The 13,590-nt window shown below is 45.2% G+C and overlaps 1 protein-coding gene across 3 annotated transcripts in view; it reads right to left on the reverse strand.

Annotated features, from left to right (window-relative positions):
- Window positions 1–13,590, reverse strand: part of HIVEP3 (HIVEP zinc finger 3) — a 640,787-nt gene that overhangs the window by 148,649 nt on the left and 478,548 nt on the right. The window contains exon 1 of one of the 3 annotated variants that reach the window (XM_012546000.3): window positions 5,990–6,548. The exons of the other annotated variants lie outside the window; for them this stretch is intronic. The gene's annotated coding sequence lies outside the window, so the exon portion shown is untranslated. Of the gene's footprint in view, window positions 1–5,989; window positions 6,549–13,590 lie in introns of those variants that run through there. 3 annotated transcript variants of the gene reach the window in all.

Here is a 13,590-nt window from a genome sequence, read left to right on the forward strand (position 1 = left end):
GCCATACTTTTATTCTTGTGGATTCTCTTAAAGATTCTGCTCTTTCTCAGATCATCTGAGATCAGATCATTTCTTCAGTTCATCTGTGACTTATAGATCCTGAATGCACTGAGAGTTGTGACTTGCCCAGAGTCACCCAGACCAATAATGTCAAAAGTGAGACTGTTTTGGGTCTTCCTGCCTCCAAGGCTGGCTCTCTATTGGCTGTTCCTAGACTCAGATTTGAGGCCATGACCCCTCCCCCCCGGCCCCTATGGTTGGCAGAAGGTCTATCAACTGCCGATCTTGCAGGGATTCAATGGCTTCTGAGGTCAAGGCAATTGCTTGGAGAGTACGCTAGCAGGGCTGGGATGAGCTGAATGTCCAGATCAGCAGAGATTTACCAAGTGTCTATTTAGAGCAAGGGCCAAGCGTACCAAAACCTAGTTCTAAGGAGCTCATGGTCAACATGAAGGGGGCAGATGGGGAGAAGAGGAGCATCTAACAAATACAAAATGACAGAGAACGAGAAAAATGCAAAGGGGAAGTTCCCGAAGACTTCTAGGGGAACCCTGAGGAGGGAGGGAGGAAGGGAGAGAGGCAGCAGGGTACTCTGGAGTCAGAGGAACTTGACTGACTATCAAGGAAATCTCAGGTCCATTCCCCTTCCTTATTCTATTGTATGCCAGGATTTGCACAAAAATCAAAGCATTCCCCCATCTTAGGGAGCTTCTGTATTCCTGGGGATAGGAATGGAGGGAACAACATGTAAACAGATAAGTATATACAAAAAATTATATTAAGTAAATATAATTTGGGATGTGCAGGAGGGAACACTACAATTAGAGGGCAATCAGGAAAGCATTCCTATGGGGTGGCAAAAACTCTGAAGAATGTTGGGGAATCTGTAAAGTTGAGATATGGAGAGAGAGAATCATCATCAAGGATCACAGCTTTTACAAAGATATGGGGGTGGGAAATTGAATGTTGTGTACAGGAAGCAAGAAATAGGCCAATCTGGCTGGAATACAGAGTTAATTATAGTGAATAATGTATAGTCCAGAGAATGAAGTTGGAGGCAGATTGTGAAATATTTTAAATAGCTGATAGTGAGATTTATATTTTATCCTGGAGCAAAATGGGGTAGTCATAGAGGTTTCTTGAGCCATGGAGTGGCACAATCATTCCTGCATTGATAAGAATATCAATTTGGAACTCTTTTCACATGAGTAAAAGTTTCCCAGAGGAAGTAAACAATTAAGCAAGAGCTTAGAAGGAGGGTAGGAGAAGGAACCTAATTCTAGTTAAAGAGAACAGCATAGACAAAGGCAGAACAAGCATGGGGGTCAGGAGGGCAGGAAAGAAGTATGGAATAAGACTGAAAAGAGAGGTTGAAGAACGATATTAGGATTAGTGTTTATATTTCTTGGGTGAGCAATGGAGAGCTATAGAGGATTTCTGAGCAGGTGAGCCACTATGAGAGCTGAGCTTTGGCAAGATTATCATGCAGAGAGATGAAATGGAGAGAGAAAACGGAGGCAAAGAGATCAGTTAGGAAGCTATTTCAGGAGTCCAGGCAAAGGATGGTGATGTGAATGGAGAGGAGGCAGCAGGTAGGATACCTTGTCTGCTGCCATTCTATCACAGAATTCCTGAACTGGAAGGAAACTCAATTGGGATGGGATACTTGAGCAAGAATCATCTCTCCAACAAAGGCTCATTGGGCTTTAGCCTAAAGATCTCCTCCCTTCTACTACCTGCATTCTAGGTTAACTATAATTAATTAAAAAGTTTTTTCTTACATCAATTTTCAATTGAGCTCCTTTTACAACTTCTCCCTGTTACTAGTTTTGCCCTTTTGAGTTCAAGAGAGTACATGTATGCCTTCATCTAAGAGTCAACCTTTCAAATACTTGGAAACATCCTGCTATCTCTCCCTGACTCAGATAACTAGAGATATGTATGTATATATACACACATATGTATGTAATGTATATATATAGTGTGTATAGTATATATGTAGTATGTATAAAAATATATGTAGTATATATAAAACACATTAAATGTGAGAGGACATATGAAAAATACTGAACTACATTATATACACATACATATATGTTTATAATGTGTATATTTACTATGTATAGCATTATGCATTATAAAATATACATAGTATATATATAAAAACACATTAAATATGAGAGAACATATGAAAATTACTGAATTAGATTATATAGACATACATATATGTGTATAATTATATATAGCATATATGCCATATGTATAGCATGTATGTAGTATAGATAAAACAAATTAAATATGAAAAGACATATGAAAAATGCTGATGTTTATACATTATATGCTTATAATGTATATATATATTATATGTTTATATAATACATATGTTTATAATGTATATATAGTATGTATAGCATATATGTAGTATGTATAAAATATATGTCATTTGTATAAAACACATTAAATATGAGAGAATATTTGGGAAAATATTGAACTAGATTAGAGAAAATGATATTCCAAGTATTTGTAAGTGCTTTACACCACGAGATATATATTTGGAATGTGTGGGAGGGAGTACTAACAATCGGAGGCCAATCAGGAAAGCCCTTTTGTAGAAGGTGGCAACTTATGCCAGCTCTTCTCCAATTTGTTTAGCTGGACTTCATCTGGCATGAATTCAAGGTCTTTTACCAAAGTGGTGACCTTCCTTCAGACAACTCCTTGTTATCCTTCCCCAAAATGTGGTACCCATAACTCAGCACGATACTCTGAATTGCCTGGCCAGAACAGGGGACGCTGGGACTCTCACCCCCTTGTTCCTTTTATCAACAGGGATCATGATTATACCATGCACTGCACTCCACCATTTAACCCCCAAATAGGGGCTGATAAGGGAATTTGCCCAGGATGAATTCCCTCACCAATAACTTAAATGAAAAACAACGGCCCCAGGATGCAGGGCTAAAAGACAGCCAAAAGACAGAACAACACATATCATGAAAGTCATTGATGTAAGTGTACCACTGGTGAAAACATCCCAAAATACAAAGAAAAAAACCAGACATGTGTAGCCCCTAGAGAGTAGCTGTTACAGCCCATGTGACAACTGGGAAAGCTGATGCAAAGACAGTAATTGTCACCTCCATAACTCGAGGAATCTGCCATGTGTTCTTCACTTTACAGAACCAAAGACAAACAGGCGGGTGCTTTGGGTAACAGTTTAAAAGATGGCCCTTCTAGAAACCTGCCAAATCCACAGGAAATTTCTTACAACAATTTAATTCAATAATAGAGAGCCAACTTGGGTCTCCAGTATAACCTGGCTTCCAGTCCTATCTCTGACACATGCTGGCAAATCACCTCACCTCTCCGGCCCCCAGGCAACTCTCCAAGACTCCAAGTTATATAACAGGTGCCAACCTGCCTTGGTAGAGGGAGCTTCCTCACCGGGGGCTCCTCATACCAATGAAATCATAGGTCTATGTATACAAAGTTATTTATAGCAGCCCTTTTGATGATAGCCAAATATTAGAAACTTAAGGAGTTGTCTTCCCACTGGGGAGTAGCTAAACAAATTGTGGCACAGTAATGCAATGGAATATCATTATGAAGAAATGTATCATTTCAGAGGAAATTAAGGTGTTTATTAACTGTTGCGGACAAAAAAGAAGCAGAACTCAGAGAATATCTTATACAATGTTAACACCACCATAAACAAAAACATCTTTAAAAAACTTTGGGGCTCTGATCAATGCAATGGTTAAGTAAAGGATCCAGAAGAACGATGAACTATACCATTCACCTCCTAAACAGAGAAATGATAAATTTAAAATACAGAAGGAGATACAGTTTTGGTCAGAGCAAACGTGGGAATTTGTTTTGCCAGACAACTTTGCATATCAAAATACATAGATACATATAAATACATATTTTTTTTTCTTTTGCTTAATGGTAATGAAACAAATTGATTAAAAAAAAACACTGTTACTTAAAAAAATGTTTTGTATTTTAAAATAAGAGAGAGAGAGAGAGAGAGAGAGAGAGAGAGAGAGAGAGAGAGAGAGAGAGAGATCACAAATATGGTCTCCAAAATGCTACATACAATTGTATGGATCATAAGATCATAGATTTGTGTCTTAAAGGGAACTCAAAAGTAATCTAACTCTATTTTACAGATAAGGAAACTGAGACCCAGAACATCAAATATGCCCCAAAACATACTAGCCAGTAGCAGAGCACACTAACTCAAATTCAGCTTTGGCTTCTAAGTAAGAAAAAACCTAGTTCAAATCTTGCCCTCAAACATTTTCTGTTATATGATCCAGGATCAGTCATTTAACCTTTGTGCCTCAGTAATCCTATCTGTAAAATGAAGGGGTTGGACTTAATTGCCTCTAAAGTCTTGTCTATATCTCAAAATCTCTGATGTTTTGATCTCTGATTCCAAATGTAGGGTTCTTTCCACAGCGCCATCCGGTTTCTTTGTAAGCTTTGGGAAAGGGATCTTTTTGAATCTGTCTTCCCTCCCCCCCACTCCCTTCCCAACGTATCACAGGACAATCGCTGAGAAAGGCACTTAAAACAAGTGCTTGTTGGAGTATTGTTATTCTTATCCTTAATGTAGTTCATATATTATCTCATATCTTGTGCAGTCTTCCCAACAATGTTCTGATGGCATCTATCCTATTTTTCGGATGAGAAAAGTGAGAGCCAAAGCTTGGTTTCCCCAGTCCCACACGGTTAATTAGTGGCAGGGAACTAGTTGGATTACTTTTAAATAGAACCTCTCATTCAGTCAGTCTACAACACGGGTGCCTACTGGGTGCATCTGAGGCACGCCTGGTGCTGAGACCCGAATGCTTGCTTCTGACTTCTCCAGCTCCTGCCACTCCAACCTGACGCTGGATTCCCCCCTCCCTTGCACACACAGCTGGGAGGAAGCACCCGAAAGCCGCCTTTAGACTAGCAGCCCAGAACGGTGAAGGGTGCCAGGGGCAGGGCTGCGTTTCCCACCCAGTCCTGCCAGTCCCTGCTTCCTCGGGCTCTCAGGGAAAGGCAGGGCTCCCTGTTTGCCCATTCACGGCAGAGAGTTTCTTTGGCTTACTCAGAAGCAGGCTGACAGCCACCCTGCTGGGGCTGTTCTGTCTGACAGTGGGAAAGTGCCCACACCTAACGGGAAATACACCCGGGAGAGGCAGAGGGGGATTTGCCCGGCTGCCTGGCTCCGTGTGCCCTGTAAGGGTACGCGGCTAGATCTGTCTGTGCGCTGGCTTGCCGTGTGTGAACGTCTAGGAGGGTGACTGCATTTGTCTATGTATGTATCTGGGTGTCTACGTGTGTCCCTGTGTCTTTGTGACTATCTGCTTGTGTTTCGCTCTTATCCGTGAGTCCGTTTATCTCGGTATCTTTGTGACTTTGGGAGCGTGTGCCTGGGTGGCTGGGAGTGCGCCCGCGTCCAGAAGCACGCGTGTGTGTCTATGTGTACGTCTGTGTCGCTGTGTGTGTCCAGGTGTTTCCCCATGGAAACAAGGTGGCTCTCGGCTCCTCGCAAGCTCTGGCGGCAGCGGCAGCGCTAGCCCCAGCCTTGCTCCCGGTGAGGGGAAGCTCCCAGTGGCAGCCTCCTCCTCCTCTCCTCCAGCCCGACATGCCCATTGTCCCTATCCCTGTCCCGGTCCCGGACCAGCTGGGCGCGCCCGCTCCGACACACAGGGCATCCCGCCTCACCTCGCCCGCCTCTCGGCTCAGGCATCCCCTCCGGTGCCGTGGGGCTGTGTCAGGCTCTGCCCTCTCTTCCCTTTCCTTCCCAGCTTTCCTCTCCCCTCTCCTACAGCTCACAGCTCTGCTCCGTCCGTCTGGGGCCACTCTGGCTCCTGACCAAAGCCCCCCGCCCCTCTCCCGGCCCGGGGGTGCCCCCCGCTCTCTCTCCCTAGCCTGGGTTCCCCCGGACTGCCCGTGCCCCATCGCAATCGCGGCCCCGCGGCGCCTCCCTCACCTGACAGCGGCGCGCTGGCTGCTCCAGCCTGGGGCTGGCGGCTGCTCTGGCCTTGCCTGTCCCGTCCGCCCGGTCCGGGTCCAGATCCCCGCCGGTGCGCCCGAGCGGCTCGGAGAGCGCGGAGCCGGAGCCGGAGCCCGAGGCGCACTCGGAGCAGGAGCTGGGGGCCGGCGCCACGCACCAGGGCGCTAGCTGCTCCCGGGGCCGGCCCGGGGCCGAAGCAGTTAATTGGAAGCTCCTTATTTGGGCAGTGATGTAAAGGGAAGTCGTTTAGCCGGGGCCACCCACTTCTTTCCATTCACTACACATTGTTTCCTGTTGTCAGGCAGCTGCGGGCGGCGCTCGGCCCCGGCGAGGGAATCCTTCAGCCCTTGGCTGCCTCTCAAGCATTGCACAAGGATGTGCCTGCCGCCCTCCCGAGCCAGCCCCGCTCCAAGAGAGCGAGGAGGGAGCGCCCAGCTCCCAGCGCCTCCCGCCGCCGCCACCAGCCTCACTGGTGCTGGCCCCAGGAGCTCCCGGCCCGGGCTCCTCCCTCTCTCGTCCTCCTCTGTCCTCCTCCTCCTCCTCCTCCTCCTCCTCCTCCTCCTCCTCCTCTTCCCCAGTCTCTTCCTCCGCTTCTGCCTTCCTCCCCCTCTCCCCTCCTCCTCTCACTTCTTCCTCCACCTTCCTCCTCCTCCTCCCTGCCTTCTTCCCCCTTCCCCCATCTTCCTCCTCTTTCCTAGCCTCTTCTTCCTCTTCTCCTCCTCCTCTATCTTCCTCCCTCCTCCTCCCTGACCTTTTTCCTCTTTGCTCCCCTTCTCTTTCCCCTCCTGTTCTTCATCCTCCCCCTCACTCTACCTCTTTTCCCACCCGTCTTTTTCCTCTAGGTCCCCCCAGCACAACCACGGGGACCGGGTGCCCGGGTCACCGCTGGGTCAGCGCTCAGCAGGAGGGAGGACAGAAAGGGAGAGCGAGAGAGGGAGGGGTCTCCTTGTCAGGGGAATCCCTGCGTGGGAATTATACCCCCCCCCCCCCCAGGTCTGTCTCCTTCCAGGCAAACACCGGGAACTGGAGGGAGGGGGAGACTCCAGAGTAAGGAAGAGAGAGGGGAGGGGGCCAGGCCCGAGCGGGCCGGCGAGAGGCCGCGGCTGAGCTTGTGCGCTCCTTCCGCTCCCTCAGTGACAGGCGGTGTCAGTCTGTGCTCCTGGGCAGCTGCACCCCTCCCTCCCCGCCTCCCTCACCCCACCCCTCCTCCAGGATCATTTCCTCCGGGAGGGAAGGGAGGGGGAAAGAGGAAGGTCTGAAAGGCAGCAGCTGATGCTTCTGTCTTACCTCGAACAGCACCCGCTGGAAAGGGCTGAAAGTCCTGCCCTAGTCCCAGCCTGTCTGACCAGTCAAATGGAGCTCTAGTCCTGAATTGGCCGCCCCGGCAAATTAGGATTCCTGGGGCTGGATGTGTATAATGCGGCTTCCCCTCACCTTCCCGAAATTCTGTTCTCTTCTCTCCATCTATCTGCCCACACAGAATTTCCTAGCGGTATGGATGGGACCTCTGATCCTTTCTTTTTAAAGATGGAGAACCTGAGGTTCAAATAGCAGGGAGTGATTTGCAGGGTCAGACTTGGACCGGGAATTTGTCTTCATTTCTCTGGCATTTCTTTCCTCCTCTCTTCCACAGGTCCTGCATTTCATTTCATCCCCTCTTGCACCTCCTGGGGATTCTGCTCCTTCACTCAGCCCTTGAAAAGGGGAACAGCATAGGGCAAAGCACTGAATTTGAAATCAAGAGGGCCTGAATTTGAACCCCAGCAAGCACGATCTGTGAGCTTGGGCTAATCCTCACCTTCACTGACCCTCAGTTTCCTCATCTTTAAATGGGGTAGTTGGTGGCCTCTGAGGTCCCTTCCAGATCCAGATGTGTCAGCTCAGCGTCCCAAGTCACTGACTCCAAGCCCAATGCTCCTTTGAAGTTCTTCCCTCCCCTTCTACTCTCTTCTTGCCGATGCTGTCCTAGTTGGCAGGATCCTCTCCCAAGAGCCCATGAATAAGCTCCTTGTGGCACACAGCCTCCAGTGAGCCCTTCAGGATATCCTGGGGCAGAAACTAAGGGCAGCTTGCTGGGAGAGACTCTGGATGAACAGGGCATGGCTCCATAGTACTCAGCTTCCTGGATCCCTGACCAGGAGAGGAATCTTTACACCCACAAGATCTTTCCAAAGGATGATATTTGCTAGAAGCACCGTGGACCTCATTATCCTCATGGCATGAATCACTTCTGAATCTCGAACTTGGATGTGCAGAACAGTGGGGAAAATGGGAATGTGGGACATAGAAGGGATCCAAAGGAGCCAGCAAGCCAAGATATACCAATATTCGCAATTCAGCAATACTCAGGGGAGCCTGGAGCTGAAAGGAACATTTGGAACTATATAGTCATTTTTACAGATGAGAAAACTAAGGCTCAGAAATGCAAAGTGACTTAACCCAGAGTCCAGATTGGAGTATAGGTAGTCGCTTACCAGATCTACATTTTCCCCCACAGTGCTTCACTGACAGATAATATACACAGAGCACCTCAATGAGGAAATCACTTCTCTACCAAGGCAAATCAATCAACACTCATAATGCACATGGCAGAGATTCTTAACCTAAGACCCGAAGACACCCTCCCTCACACTCTTCACTAAGGTCTGTGAGTTTGGGGGGTTCATGAAGTTGGATGGGAAAAATATGTTAATTTCAATATAATTGAAATATAAGCAATATAATCCTTTTGTGATCCCGTGTGTTTTAGTTCATGCATTTAAAAATATACTTCTAAGGAAAGATCCACAGGTTTCACTGCTTAGGTGGTTGATTGGTTGGTGGTTGTCCTTAGTTCTTGAAGAGAACCAAAATGACATGATTATTAGTGTCAAGTTACAGAGTTTGACTGTGGCTGATCAGATCAATACGAGGTGGGAATGCTCTGCCACAGGTCTGACACCCCTGTGAACATTTGGGGTGGCTTCTCTAGTTATGCACATTTTGTGTTTCTTCTGGATTAATTCAATTTGGCTTTGCTCATAAAGCACAGCACCTTCTTTGATGAGGGCACGGCATGCTGGGTGGCCCTGTGCCAGTGTCCCCATGTCATACGATTGATTCTAAAGTTCTTAAGCGAGACCTTGAGTGTCCTTGTATCACTTTTTTTCACTAGATCTGGCCAAAGGAGTACATGATACAGGAATAGTTAAGAACCTTTGGCTTATGAGACTTCTTGGAGACTGTAGGAAATTATGAGATTTTCCTAACCGAAATGTACCAAAAACAAGACCTGAACCCATGTCTTCCGGGCTGTCTATTCATCCCCATCTATCTAAGATAGCTTTCAGATACAGTACAAGCATTATCCCATTTTACGGATGGAGCTCAAATATATCAAGTGACTTGCCCAGATTCACCCAACTAGTAAACATCAGAGTTAGGATCCAAAACCATGTCTCCTAATTCCAAGCCCTTAAGTACAGTACTCTTCCCAACACAGCTTGTTGTATCTTATATAGGGCATGGAAATCAAGGATGTTAGGACAGAGAGGTATTAAAAGACTGCACAAGTCAACATCTCTCCCTGAGAGGCTCTTAGATAGCCTCAAAAGCCAGGGAAGAGAGGAGGAAATGATGACAGGGCAAAGACAGCCTCAGAATAAAGCCACAGCCATATTCATCCAATCCGATGGGCTTTCCAAGAGGGGAGAGAGAGAGAGAGAGAGAGAGAGAGAGAGAGAGAGAGAGAGAGAGAGAGAGAAGTGTGTATGTGTTTTTTTCTTTGGGGAAAAAAAAAAGCCCTTTGCTCTCTAATAAAAGGCAAACACAAAATGAGCTAAATCAGGACACTGCCCTGGAGTGACATAGAGAAAATCACCACCACAGCAGGGATGGTGGTGGAACCCTGAACTTCCAGGTCTTTGCCCAAAGGTCTCAAAACAAACCTAGGAAGCCTTCTGCCCTGCCCAGAGCCTTCCTTATCCTGCCAGGGGCTGCCTTGAAGAAATAGATCACAATTAATGGATTAGGCTGGCAAAATATTATGATCTCCATTTTTACAAATGAGGAAACTGAGGCTAAAAAGGGCTAATTGACTTGTTTGGGGTCATAGAATCAAAGCTTTGGAGAGACTTGATAAGACTAATCCAATCCCATATCATGTGTCACTTGTCCAAGGTTGTTGGATCATTCAGAGGTGGAAGACACAGTAGAAATGATCTCATTACAGATCTTGAGCTAGAAAGATTCTCATCCACCTAGCCCCCTGTAGTCCATTTTATGGATAAAGAAATAAAGGCCAGAAGTTAAATGATTCGCCCCAGTGTCACAGAGTCAGCAAGTGGCTGAGGCCATATATAAACTTAGTTTCTCTTATTCCAAACTCAGCCCTCCCCTCCATCATCATCATCACCACCACCACCACCCCCTCTCACCATGCTGCAGTTAGAAAGTATCTTAGGCAGTATTTCAAATCAAGTCTGTGATTCCAAGACCAGTCAGTGTTCTATATACTATGAGATGCTTCCAAAAGCACTCTCCAGCCTTCTGGAGAGTGAGCGAGTATTGAGTCCTTGTCTAGGCAGAGAACTGACAATCTCCAGGTTCCAACTTATCCTAGTTCTGTGGTATTGGGCAAACTACCTTTCCTTCCTGAGTCTCAGCCTCCTCATCTGTAAAATGGGAACATAAGGCTCTTTTGTTCTAGAGAAAAATCTTGCTGTTGCTACTGTTAGTGTGTTGATTTACAGTTCAGCAAATCTGCAATTTTCCCACATTTTGTTGGCAGTGAAAATGTTTTGCGTGGTTTCCAAAGTTTGGCACTGGCTACATTGAAAGAAAAACTGAAATTCTCTAAGGAACTAGTATTAACCAAGGCTGAACTTCCACAGCTTTCCTATCAGGTCAGTAGAAGCAGAAGCCTGAGAGCATTTCCTAGGGTCCTAGGACTCTACGTATATTGAAGAGGCCATTTAGTCCAGGGGAATAACAGAAAGACACTGAATTGTTCAAGGTCACACAATATTAAAAGTTGGATTTCAACCCAAAGTCCTCTGCCTCCAAAGCCTGGGTTCTTAGGTAAAGGATAAACAGGATGAATGAAATGAACCTACTAAAATAGAAAGGCAGTGATCCCCAGTGAAAGATAAACTCCTCCAGGGCATTCTGAGGACCTAGGATAGTGCATATAGTATATGATTAATGAATGCTGTTGAATAAACAAATGGAATGTTTAATAACTGATTAATACCTGTTCTTGAATAAACAAATGAAATGTATCTTGAAAGATAGAACTGGATAGTGATATATATGGATACTGGAAAGAGCTCTGGGAGTCAGAAGACCTGGAAACTGAAGGTCAGAGACTTGGCCCCATTCACCCAGGGAGTGACAGAATCAGGACTTAAATCCAGGTTCCCTGACTCTAAATTCTCTGCTCTTTCTATCATACTAGTTTGAGAAGCACATAGAAATAATTTCATTGCCATATATCTGGAGAAAGCTGTAGAGTTTTCAAAGTGCTTTCATATATACATATACTTTCCAAGTAACTCTGAAAGGTAAGCAGGGCATGTATTGTTGTATTTCTATTCTGTAGATAGTCCAGTAAACTGGGCCCTAGAGAGATGAGTTCCTTAAAATTAAACAGCTAGGGTAGCTAGATGGCACAGCAGACAGAGGAGGATCTGAGTTCAAATCCGACCTCAGACACTTATTTGTGTGACCTCAGGGAAGGCACTTAACTGTAGGATTTGGTAAAATGAGCTTGACTAGGAAATGGCAAACCATATCAGTATCTCTATGAAGAAAACCCTAAATGGGGTCATGAAGAGTTGGACAAGACTGAAAAATGACTGACTAACAACAATCAAAATATGTGTTAGGCATTGTGCTAAGCTTCAGAGCTACCGGGGGAAAAAAAGGCAAAAGACAGTCCTTGTCCTCAAAGAGCTTTATAGTCAAATGGGGGAGAAAACATGTAAACATGTCATCAATAGCCCAAAATCCTACAAGCAAGAGGATGAGAAAACTATCAGTGGAAAGAATTATAACAGAAGACACACAGATGGTTCTACTATCACCTTCTGCCAATTCATCTTTAGTTATTAAGATCATCTTTCTGACCTACAAGTCTGACTTTGTGAAAACTTTAATGGTAACCTGCACTCTCTAGGACAAAATACAAACTCCTTGACCTAGCACTCAACAATCTCTACATTGTGACTCCAACTCTACCTTTGTACATCACAGCCAACTAAAACTCTCACATGTAAACTGGGGTAGAAGGTCTTCTCATTTCTCTCTGGCTTTCCTTCAGAGTCTAGAGTCAGGTATCTTGATTTCCAACTTAGGTTTCATTCTGTTCTAGGGCTACTTCTCCTGGGAACCATGGAGTACAAATGAGCACATTCACCATGGTCAGAAAGGAACAGAGGCAAAGGGTATCTTTTCCCTGCCTTTTCGGGGGTTGAGTCGCCCTAGTTACACCGTAGTTTTCAAGAATTTTTGTGGGTTTCAAAATAGTCATCAAAGGCTCTGGAAGGGGAAACAAGAACAGAAATGAAAGAAAGTCGCTCAAGATCATACAAGCAAGAGGATGAGACAAGTATCAGCGGAAAGAATCACAACAGAAGACATGTGGATGGTTCTACTGTCACTTTCCTCCAATTCATCCTTCACCCAACTGTTAAGAGCATCTTTCTGACCTACAGGTCTGACCTTATAGCTTCCCTAGTGACACCTTTAATAGAAACATGTGCCCTCTAGGATAAAATACCTACTTCTTGGCTTAGCACTCAGGTATCTCTACATGGCTTTGTACCCCATAGACAACTAAAATATTCACATAGTTGGTCTCCCTATTTCAACTTCTCCTTCACCCAACTGTCAAATTAATTTTCATAAAACGAAGGTCTGACCATACCATTCCCCTATTCAATAAACTCCAATGGTTCTCTTTACCTGCCAGGATCAAATAAAAAATCTTCTGTTTGGGTTTTCCGATCTTTCATACCTGACTCATTCCTACTTTCCCAATCTTCTCAGTCTTTATCACTCTCTACTCTGAAATCTAGTAACAACTGATCACCTATCTTGCTATCCCTTACCCATGACCCTCCAATTTCTGATTGGGGGCACTTCAATGACTGTCCTCCATGGCTGGAATTCTTTCCTTCCTCATTTCTGTATCTGGGTCTCCTTGGCTTCCCCAGAAGCTTCTCCCAATTCTCCTTAAGTCTAGAGCCTGTCCCTCTGTGATGAGACACTTGTTTGTACATAGCTGTTTGTATTTACCTCTCCCCACATACTCACTGTAAGCTTCTTGAAGGCTGAGACTATCTACTTGTTGACTAACTGCCACCCTGATCTTAAGGATAATGATAATGTGGGGATGAACGTTATCACTTTTATTCCTGTATCTCCAGTGCCTAGTACAGAGCCTGGCAAAAATTCCTCACTTAAAAAATATTTTTGAGTAATTTTGCCTCTGAAGACTTACATCTTTGTAGGAGTGACTTAAATAAATACCTGTTTAATTCAGTTTTCCAAAGGCTCAGAAATGGGAGAGAAAGATAAACTTATGGATCTCGACTGAG

The sequence above is a fragment of the Sarcophilus harrisii genome, chromosome 3 (assembly GCF_902635505.1).
Source record: "Sarcophilus harrisii chromosome 3, mSarHar1.11, whole genome shotgun sequence".
Lineage (NCBI taxonomy): Eukaryota > Metazoa > Chordata > Mammalia > Dasyuromorphia > Dasyuridae > Sarcophilus > Sarcophilus harrisii.